The sequence below is a fragment of the Trifolium pratense genome, linkage group LG7, assembly GCF_020283565.1.
Source record: "Trifolium pratense cultivar HEN17-A07 linkage group LG7, ARS_RC_1.1, whole genome shotgun sequence".
NCBI lineage: Eukaryota > Viridiplantae > Streptophyta > Magnoliopsida > Fabales > Fabaceae > Trifolium > Trifolium pratense.
In genome coordinates, this window is record NC_060065.1 from 27,788,955 (window position 1) to 27,800,778 (window position 11,824).

General features: G+C 32.8%; 1 long non-coding RNA gene across 3 annotated transcripts; it reads right to left on the minus strand.

Moving 5' to 3' along the window:
• Nucleotides 1–2,831: 2,831 nt before the first annotated feature.
• LOC123898593 lies at nucleotides 2,832–8,668 on the minus strand. Of its 3 annotated transcripts, none has more exons than XR_006805352.1 (7): nucleotides 8,530–8,668; nucleotides 4,944–6,621; nucleotides 4,788–4,846; nucleotides 4,636–4,687; nucleotides 4,318–4,377; nucleotides 3,811–3,949; nucleotides 2,832–3,060 (listed from the first exon to the last, which is right to left on the minus strand). It is a non-coding gene; the product is annotated as an uncharacterized LOC123898593 (long non-coding RNA). The 3 variants fall into 3 exon arrangements; XR_006805353.1 differs by having other exon boundaries at nucleotides 3,826–3,949; nucleotides 4,636–4,690; XR_006805351.1 differs by having other exon boundaries at nucleotides 4,636–4,690.
• Nucleotides 8,669–11,824: the final 3,156 nt, after the last annotated feature.

An 11,824-nucleotide genomic window follows, 5' to 3' on the forward strand; every position in this document is an offset into this window, starting at 1 on the left:
TAACAGGTCGTTCCAATTAAATTAGAGGCTCGACTCTCATCGTAAAGAGCAATTTTAAATTGTTATAAAAGAGCAATTTTCTATTTAAATTGTAAATAAATACCAAAAGAAATCATTTAACTAGCGGGTGCATACATCAGCGTAGCCTAGGGGGTGTAAACAGCAAGTCAGCATTCTAATTGAGTGGGCTGGTGGAAGTAGATTGCTGTTTACACCCTAATGCTACATTAACTTACTATTTGCACCCCTAGGTAAAACATTTATTAAAAAAAATTGAGGCCCCAAATATTTGGAGGTCCAGCTATGTAGAGCTGTTTGCACCTCCCTAGGGCTGCCCCTGCCCTCCATCCTCTTATAATTACAACTGTAAAAAAAATGGGTCGGCACTTTAGCCACGGTTTTGAATGGGTCGCCCCTTAGAAACATGGAAAAAAAATTCTCCCACCCCTACAATTATACCTCTACACCTACAAATCAATTTTTTTTTGTTACAATAATTTTATGTGGAAAAAAATTTTGATTTCAGATAAAAATAATTCTTGAGTTTTTTTCGAAAAAAATTTTTCAATTTTTTTTCGGAAAAAAAGTTCCCGATTTCAGATAAATAAAAATTCGAAGTTTTTTTTGGGGAAAAAGTTTCCAATATTTTATCGGGAAAAATTTTCCGACTTTTTTTGGGAAAAAAACCGATTTTTCCCCAAAATTTCCGGGAAAAAAGTTTTGATTTCAGGTAAAACAACTCCGGAGTTTTTTCGGTAAAAAAGTTTCCAATCTCATTTTCTTGTCTCTAAAACTGTTTTTGAAAATTAGATAACCAAATGAGTTTTCTCATTTTCTCATTTGTAAAACAGTTTTGAAAAGTCACATTACCATTTTTCTTCCTTTTCCTATAAACTGTTTTTAAATGTAATTTATAAAACGCATTTTAAAAACTAAAAAGTAAAACGGTTTCAAAGAGGCCCTTAGTGTTTTGATTTTCTATATTGGAATGGTAGTTAGCATTAGTAGGAGTGTTTTCTTCTAATTGTATGTGTACTAGTTAGGAACCCGTGCAACGCATGGGCGAGGACGATTGTATTATCTGATTAAATACAGCACTTAGACAATTGGTTGTTAACATGACACAACCATATAATAAAGACATGTAATAATATAATTGTTGTTATACTTAGAACATAAACCAACAAACAAACAACTTCCACTTTTAAAACCTACAATTTCTTCGATACAAAGTTGTTTCCATAGATTGAGTTCACTTGAAATTCCTTCCCTTCAACATCCATATGGAACACTCCCCGTGTTTTGTGTCAATAAACTGTCACTTTTAAAACCTACAATTTTTTCTATACAAAATTGTTTCCATAAATTGAGATAACTTGAAATTCATTCCCTTCAGCATCCATATGGGACACTCCCCGTGTTTTGTGTCAATAAACTTTCACTTTTAAAACCTACAATTTATTCTATACAAAATTGTTTTCATAGATTGAGATAACTTGAAATTTATTTCTTCAGCATCCATATGGGACACTCCCCGTGTTTTGTGTCAATAAACTTTTACTTTTAAAACTTACAATTTCTTCTATACAAAATTGTTTCCATAGATTGATATAACTTGAAATTTCTTCCCTTCAGCATCCATATGGGATACTCCCCGTGTTTCGTGTCAATAAATTTTCACTTTTAAAACCTACAATTTCTTCTATACAAAATTGTTTCCATAGATTGGGATAACTTGAAATTTCTTCCCTTCAGCATCCATATGGGACACTCCCCGTGTTTTGTGTCAATAAACTGTCACTTTTAAAACCTGCAATTTCTTCTATACAAAATTGTTTCCATAGATTGAGATAACTCGAAATTCGTTCCCTTCAGCATCCATATGAGACACTCCCCGTGTTTTGTCTCAATAAACTTTGACTTTTAAAACCTACAATTTCTTCTATACAAAATTGTTTCCATAGATTGAGATAACTTGAAATTCCTTTAATTCAGCATCCATATGGGACACTCCCCGTGTTTTGTGTCAACAAATTTTCACTTTTAAAACCTACAATTTATTCTATATAAAATTATTTCCATAGAATGGGATAACTTAAAATTCAATCCCTCCATAATATTGACATTTCACGAGGAGTGCCAAAAGGTAGCGTGTTGTAAGAATTGAACAATAAAGAGTAACAAAATTTTTAACTATCAATGGTCTTTCGTTTTGTTTTCTTCATTTCAAATCAAGGATACTGCTTATTGCCTACTACTCTTTGTTCCTTTTCAAAGTGAATGTTTACACTATACCAAAGAAATTTTTCCAAAATAGAAATATGCTAACTTTTACATATAACTGGATATATAACTAATTCATTAATTTCAGAAAGAAAAAAAATTAAAAATTAAGACAAAACTATGCTTCACTTACCTCATTTTCTTGGTATTTTTATGTTTGTAAACTTATAAGTTATATCTATATCCATTAAAAGATAATATACTTGTAATCCTACACTACACTACACTACAAAAAAGAAAAGAAAAACACCAGTACTTCCATGTTTTTCTCACATATTAACATGTTCTTTTGGTGAGAATGTGGTATGAGAGGCAGTAATTCTCAAATATTTTGTGCAGAAATTAAGCATTACTTCTTAGATAATAGAAATGAAAATGTAGTTCTTCAAATATTCTTCAATGTACTTGTTAAGAAATAGAATGAAGTTATTACTACAACTAAAGTTACATAATTCACTTGCCCAAGGATAGAAAACATAATAAGAAAAAAAATTAAATCATAGTTTTCGTAAAACCCTAAAATACATAACTTTTGTCTTAACTCCAAATTCAAAATTTAAGCCATTGCATAATAATCTCTTCAAATATAGAGTCAACAAATTGAATGTGTGGTTTTAAATGTATGATAGCATATATGTACATTACACGGTCCTCCCTATACTATGCATCAGTTTTACCATTCTATTCATTTTTCTTCTCTTTATCCCTCAACGTTCTTATCATGTGTATCAGTGTCTTATTCTATCTTCTCAAAAAGCATATCTACTACAGGTGCATCTGCAATAAAAGAAGTGTCAAATATATGGTATGAAAGTTGAGAAAGTAAAGTAACAAAATGCAACATGTTTCATCAAATAGTAGGTTAAATATATGGCATGATAGTTAAGTAACAAAAGGAGCATGTTCCGTCCAAAATACATGCACCAGTTTTTGTGTAAAAGCTCCCAAACTTGAAACACAATTTTCTTAACTAATTCAAAGTCTTATATAATGACAATAGAAACCATAGTTCATGTGCAGAAAATGTAACATAATCAAAAGCAAATATAGTGAAAATAAGCTTATTCCATTATTGCAAGCCTTGAACTCATTGAGTCATGTTGAAGGGCATATGCATGATGCATGGTTTTTAATGTAACAATCCTAGATTCAGCAAGAGTTTATCTATCAAATACTTCTTAGCAAACGATATGTGTTGTTAGATGCAGGATAGAGGTGATAGTTGCAGGATAGTGAAGATGGATGCCAAGCTAGCTGCTAGCATGCATGCTCTGATAATTGACAGCACAAAAAGCCATATGATTAGAAGCACCATTGAGCTATAAGTCCCTTGGTATTTCTAAGTAAAATAATTACAAAAATCTAAATCTTAGATGGACTACCAAGTCTGATTGAACACACATCACATATAATCTCATGAATCATGAATATAATTAAAAAAAAAAAACTACAAAACCAAAAGCAATGAGAATTAATGCCATTTCATGTTATACAAAACCAAAACCAAAATGTAGTTCAAAGAAATACCATTGAAAAAACTACCAGCAAAGTGAGCTAAATAAGGATCTTTGTAAGCAATAAGGCACGCATCAGCCGTATTTTTTCCATTTTCATCCGTGTACATCCATCGATCTTTATAACCCCTCTTCTGCTTTATTCTTCCAACCTATGCAATTAAAACACATGTAACAAAATGTCTAAAATGTTGAGGCCTCTAATCTAATAGTACTTCACAAAGGGAATGAAAAAATAAACTTATTTCCACCAGTACAACAGGGTCGCATTTCTTACATAAAGCACAATTCAATATGTATTTCAAAAATATGGTCATGCATTACAATGAGACTGAAATTACTCTGTAAGAGGCACTTCCATGTAAAATAGTCCTAATAGTAAATTGACGCAAATAAAAAGTGCAAAAGTCAATTGATGAACGCACAAGGAACATAAAAAAATAAGTTATTAAATGTCAATGTCTATATATCTATATCTATATATAAAAAATGAAGGTATAAATGTATAATGGCATCTTACCCCTGTTTCTTTGACTTTTTCGAGCGGTAAAAGATCCAACTTTCGAAATTAACAAAATCTCTGCATTTAAAAAAGAACAGCAAAATAATCATAATGAACAATAAACCCCAATAATGGATCCAAAGTTGTATAATTTGATTATTTCCAAGTGTCAAATAATGGATGAAAATGAATATAGAAAAAGTCAGAAAAGCCAATATTTTTTAATCGAAATTTGTGTGTTCTTTAATTTGTGAAAACATTTCCAAAACTAATTCAAGAATATTACTTTCATCAAAGAGAATGCAATAATGATAACAATCTTTGGATATCTCTCACCTGATTGTGTCATGCGAGAGAGCGATTCCTTCGATCAGGTATCAAAACTTTACTACTAATGAGTGAATGAAAAGAAAAACCAAAACAGAAAGCGGATTAGAAATGCCAATGAAGAAAATTAGGGATTTGGAAAAGAACAAAACTAAAATTACCTGCGGGATGGGTCTTGAAACAGGTTGGAGGATTAGATTGAGAAGATTGAGAAGAAAACCTAATTTGCAAACATAGACACAAGATTAAACATGTCACATAAAAATCAGATGATGAAATTAAATCATAAAATAACATATGGAGAAGCAAATCGAAACCTTTGAAGATTGTGGCTTGTGCCATCCAAGATGGTTGATTCATGGAGAGAGACGAAGTTCAAAGGAATCAACAAAAAATGGAGAGAGATGAGTAAGAAAGTGAGTTTAGATATTGAAAAACAATGGGACAAATTGAATTTTGAAATTGATTCCAACAAAGCAGAAATACAACAATAGTAGCAACATATCAAACAGGTATTAACGCTGCAACATTTGACTTTTGAGAGAGACAGATGAAAAGGACGTTACAACTTACAACCATGCTTCTATCTCTCATTTGTTTTAATGTTCATGGAGAAGAAATACATTCAATCAAACTAACTTATTACTTATAAAAAAGTTTATAGATTGAATGAAATTAAAATTTTGAAATAAAAAATTAAAATTTAGAAATAAAAAATCTTATGAAAACTACCGGTATATCGGTTTGGTTTTCTCCTCAATTAAAGTTTACAAATAACAAATAAAACAAATTAAAATTGAAACAAATCAAATCCAAAAAAAAAAAAAATCTATATACTTGACACAGGTATACGGTCTTTTGCAACTGTAGATTTCATTCAAGTATGCCACGTCACCTAATTTGGCATATGGGTTTTTTAATTTAAAAATGCATCTGGTGTAGGCTTTATCTTTTTTTTTGACAAGTGTAGGCTTTATATTTTTTTTTTGACAAGTGTATGCTTTATTGTGTAGGCTTTAACTGGGGTCCTATTATCTTGTGCAAGTTTTAACTTGTGTTTATTTTTTCCCTCCCAAACAAAGGGACATGATATTTTGAATTTAAAGTCTCATATATGGTCCAGATTCAGTGTATTGCTTAAAAATAATAATAAATTATATTAATACAAAACTTGGAGAGCAAGTAGAAGGACAATTTGGTCTTATTTGTACAAAATCTAAACAATATAAATTGCCCTTCATATTCCTTTCAAATTCCCTCATTCTCTTGCCTTCTTTCCTTCACCACTAGGCAAAGAACTCAGTGATTAATCTTCATTTCCTCATTCTCATTCTCTTTGCATTCATTTCTTGAACCTGAAAATGATAAACTCAATTTATTAGATTCCATGTACAATCAGTTTTTAGTGAAGCATGAATATGAACAAAGCATGAAGCCCATGAACTATTTTTGTGTGCAATTTATTATTTTACTTTGTTTGAGACTTAAGTTTTGTGATTATTTTTGTTCTTTTTTTTATAGGTGAGACTCACTTCTTCAAAGGATCTTGCTTGTGTTTCACAAAGGTAAAGAAATGTTTTTCTATCAAGTTCAGTTTTTGGTATTTATTTTGTATTGTTCTTTTAGAAAAGAATCATGCATAACCAATCAAGTTCATAGACATATGACGCCATTGGAGTCACTTATGAATTTCTCAAGCTTAACTAACTATTACTTATTTTGTTTTAACAATTGGAACATGTAAATGGGATGGACATGATTGTTTCAGTTTAAGAGCATTTGTTTTTATAAAAAAAAAAAAAAAAATTAAACCATCAAATCTAAACCCTTGGAGTAAAAAGTGGCACCTAATGGTCAAGGTAGATTAAAGAAAAAGAATCCTAAGAAATCTTACCTGATTCTTAGCCACTTTGAAGTCCTTCATATTCAAAGGCATGGTTCAAATTATTTTGCATCATGAGCATCTTGGCTATTTTGTCCTTCAGAGTGTGTCTTCTGCTGAAAACAAATATGGTAATATGGTAATTAAAATTAAAATATTATATAATCAAATTTTTATTGTAATAGCCATGAAATCCTGTTTTCTCCATTTGAGTTAACTATCTAATTGTTCTATAAGCAGCAGTTCTGCATATGTTTTGCATTTACTAATTAATTAATAAATGGAAATCAAAAGCATGTACAAGTTGTATTACAATAGTTATGTCCACAAGATTAAATATTCATTTGCAAGTACAGATGTTTTTTATGCATTCATATCAAAAAGTTGTGCTGCAAGTACAAATGTTTTTTATAATTACATATTATTATAGAGAAAATCCAACATATCTTCATTGACATATATATATATATATATATATATATATATATATATATATATATATATATATATATATATATATATAAGCATAGAATATGTGCAATAAACATAATTTATTTAAATAAAATATCATTTTAGTTTTTTTAAAAGTTTCATCACAATATAATTTGCAAATAGAAAACTTAACGAGGAAGGGAAGACATTATAACATGGTTGTTCAATAGTGACAGCGCTCAACATCCTGAAATCAATATAGAATCATGTACATGCAAATTAAAAAATCAGTTTCAGTTTATCCAATGTAATACTATCATTCTACTCAATATAGGTCTTTCAAAAATTATAATTCTTATAATTCATGCTCTAGAATTGATTGATTTTGCAGGTACATTTGAAGATAAAAACATGTAACCTTTCTTCAAGATTATCCTACTCTACACAAAATATGAAAATCCATGAGGTTTGGGACCAGAGGAAAAAAAATTAGAGTTCAATGTATGCTCCAAGTTGATTAATTTCAGATTTAAACAATAGAAATGAGAACAAAACCAAGCAAGATTGATTTTAAGCAAAACAGTCCAATATATCACCAATATTGAGAGTAAATTAAAGTTCAGATTAGAACTTTGAAATTCGTAATTTATATTAATAAGTCCTAAAATCATTTTAGGCAACAAAACAATTATAAGTTTAAATTCAAATTTGGAAGGAAAGAAGAGTATTAATTCAAAATTTATCACAAAATAGTGTAGGTATAAAATTTAACACTAATTCCATATTATATATTCATGACATATTCATACATCTCAACTCCTTTACATTCTCTAAAAGGTGAGTAAAGTTATATTTTCTTTTTTAAACTTATGACTTTCATGAAATTTTTGTCTTCTTTGATATACTCAATCGCAAAACATACCTAAACTTCCATCCCTCCATTTTATTTGCATCTTTTTTTCACATAATGGGTATCCACCACAAACTCATGGAACAACAATGAAAATCCACAAAAGAAAACAATAATTAAAACATAGCACAAATGAGATTAAATAGAATAAAACATTTACAAAAAAACTCACTTAATGGTTCTCTTTTCCCATTCATTCTGTTTTCCTTTTCTGTTAAAATCTTGATAACATGGACAATCAATCTAACTAACAAGACTACATTTACTCAATGAAGTATAACATTGGATAGGAGACATATATTACCAGTTAAAATTCAATGAGGGTAATATAACCAAAAAGTTCAAATTATTAAACCCTATTCCAAAAAATCAGTTGTTAGATCATGAATCGCCAATTAAAACACCACTACCTAATTAAATACTAATTTGAAGGTAAAAAGGTTTGCATGCAATCTCTGTACAAAAAGAAAGAATATTTTTGCTTAGAAAAATAAATATATAGTTTGATTTATTGTTGAATTAAAAAACAAAAACTCAATATATTATCAAAATGGAGAGAAAAAATTATTTTACTTAATCTGTCTAAAAAGAAATAATTTTTTTTAAATAAAACAGAATCACATACTAAAAGATATTTCTTCAAAATACAAAACAAATAAAATGAGGGTGTAACACTTACCCTTGGATGCAACAGAAGAGAAAATCCACTTTGAGCCAACATAATATATGAAGGAATGTGGTCAACAATAATCTTGGCTGCTTCAATGACTCCCGAAACGGTGGTTGCATTTATTGATCAACTTTCAGATTCGGTACTAAACTCGACTAAATAGCTCGGATGTGGTTGAAGATGGAGCTTTTGGAGGAGATAGTTCGGTAACAAAAAAGAACAGACCCTTTTGGTGATTTTTTCCGATAGATATATAGAAACAGTTGAGGAGATGAAGAAAATGAGATTTTTTGGTAAAAGGAGGACTAGATCGCCGGTGGGTGTCGACGGGAAGGTTGCGGCGGCGGTATATGAGCAGGGAGAGATGGAAGACCTTAGTATTAGGGTTACAGAATGAAAATAGATAGAATTGTTATGGGAATCCTGACCAATATTGTGGGTTAATGAAATATTGTGGGGCAAGCCCAATATTTGGTTAGTACAAGGTAGTGTCTACCTAAATCTGCTGGCTTATTGTTGAATCTACCTATCTTAGAAAAGAATATACATAATAAATTCCAAGTTTGCCTCTTTTTAATTTGTTGCCACATCATTCAATTCAGCGAGCCAAGATGCATTGGCTTCAAGAAGGTGACTTGAATACTCGATTTTTTCATATGTCCGCTTCAGCTCGTAGTAAGAAAAAAAAGATTACCAAACTTATGGATGAAGCAGGTACTGCAGTTCATAGTCAAGAGGATTTGTGCGGGGTAGCTAAGAATTATTTTAATGCTCTTTTCAGAAATATAAGTGGTATTCATGAACCTGTGCTTAATCTTATCCAGCAAAGGGTGACAGAGGAGGATAATCATTTACTTATGGCACCCCTGACCAAAATTGAATTACAACAAGCTTTATTTCAGATGCACCCGGATAAATCACCAGGTCCTGATGGTTTCAACCCAGCTTTCTACCAAAGGTTCTGGGAACATTGCGGAGACGATATTTTTGTAGCCGCATCTGCCTGGTTAGAGAGGGGGTATTTTCCTTCTAGCCTTAATGAAACTAATATTTGTCTCATCCCTAAATGTGATAATCCTACTTCGATGAAAGATTTGAGACCTATTTCTCTCTGTAATGTCCTCTACAAGATAGTCTCTAAAGTGCTTGCTAATAGGTTGAAGCTTTGCCTGGATAAATGTGTTTCCCAGGAGCAGTCAGCTTTTGTCGAAGGTCGGTCGATCCTTGATAATGCCCTTATTGCTATTGAAGTTATACATGCTATGAAGAGAAAGACTAAAGGATATAGAGGTGAGCTAGCATTAAAAATTGATATTAGTAAGGCTTATGACAAGGTGGATTGGGGTTTCCTTCGTGGTATGTTAGTCAAAATGGGGTTTGGAGAGAAGTGGATACAATGGATGATGATGTGCGTGAGTTCTGTTAACTACTCAGTGCTTATGAATTTTGACAAAGTTGGTCCTATTACTCCGGGAAGAGGTTTACGGCAGGGAGACCCATTGTCCCCTTACTTATTTATACTTGTGGCGGAAGGACTGACCGCTCTAATACACCAAGCTGTCAGACAAGGAGACATTCATGGTGTGCGAATTTGTCGAGGCGCCCCTGAAGTGTCTCATCTCTTGTTTGCAGATGACTGTTTCTTATTTTGCAGAGCTAATGTTGCTGAGGTGACCCAACTTTTAAGTATTCTACAAACTTATGAACAGGCCTCGGGTCAGGAAATTAACCTGTCTAAGTCTGAAGTGTTCATTAGTCGCAATATGTCACAGGCGGCTCAAGCAGATTTAGCCGGTATACTTGGGGTGCGACATGTGTTGGGCACAGATATTTATCTCGGACTACCGTCTATGGTAGGTAGAAGCAAGAAGGCAATTTTTTCCTATCTTAAAGACCGTATTTGGAAGAGGATAAATTCATGGAGAGGACGAGCCTTATCGAAAGCTGGAAAAGAGATTATGATAAAGTCAGTGTTTCAAGCCATCCCAGCTTATGTTATGAGTATGTTTATCCTCCCTTCTTCTTTTATTGATGATATTGAAAAAATGATAAATGCCTTTTGGTGGGGAGGTGGTAATGGTAATAGTAAAGGTATTCATTGGTTAGCATGGGAGAGACTTGCTTGCCCCAAAGATAAAGGGGGTTTGGGTTTTCGGAATTTTGAAGCCTTTAATATGGCTATGGTAGCGAAACAAGCATGGAAAATTTTACAAAATCCAGATACATTGGTGGCTAGACTTATGAAAGCAAGGTATTTTCCACGATCTACTGTGTTGGAGGCGTCCTTGGGCTATAATCCTAGTTTTGCATGGCGTAGTATCTGGAAAGCTAGACAGGTTCTTTTACTTGGGTGTAGGTGGAGGATTGGTGGTGGGGACAAGATTCACGTCATGACGGATCCTTGGTTACGTGGGAATGGAGAACGCTGGATTCCTTCGCCTCAACCTGAAGGAATGTATAATTTATTTGTTAGGGATCTGATGATAGATGATTATAAAGCTTGGAATGTGACTAAAATTCGCATGTTATTCCCAGTCCAGGTGGCAGAGAGGATTATTGCGACACCTCTCATTGGGTCGGTTTATGTGGATAAAATGGTTTGGGAGGAGGAACGAGATGGGTGTTACTCTGTCAAATCCGGGTACAAGCTTGCTATGAAGTGTATTTTCCGTACTGATAAATACCATGTGAAAGGTAACTGGAAAGAAATATGGAAAGCGCATGCTCCACATAAAGCGCGTCATCTTCTTTGGCGATTATGTAGGGGATGTATTCCAACAAGGCGTCGGTTATTAGAACGTCATGTTGACTGTGATGTTCATTGTCCATTGTGTGAAGATGAGGTAGAAGATGATGTACACGCTTTTTTCACCTGCGCTTCTGCTCAATCCAGTTGGCAAGCAGCTGGACTGTCATCTGTCTTGGGTTCCGCAGCTTGTCAGCAAGGTAGTGCGGCAGATAGAGTGTTTGCCTTGTGTCGGAATGAGGATTACGCTACTATAGGTAGAGTGGCTATGCTGTTATGGAGTATATGGCATAACCGGAATGATAAAATTTGGAACGATAATGTTAGAACCCCAAACCAAATTGGCCGGGCTGCGTTTGATCAGTGGAACGAGTGGATTGCCGTCCATAAATTACGAAGTAACGATGATCATGATGTTCCGCCTGTCAGCACCATTCGGTGGGAAAAACCTCGTATAGGATGGTTAAAGTGCAATGTAGATGCAGCATTTTTTGTCGGTGCAGGTAGGACCGCGATGGGTGCTTGTTTTCGTAATAGTTCTGGTGAGTTTATGGCTGG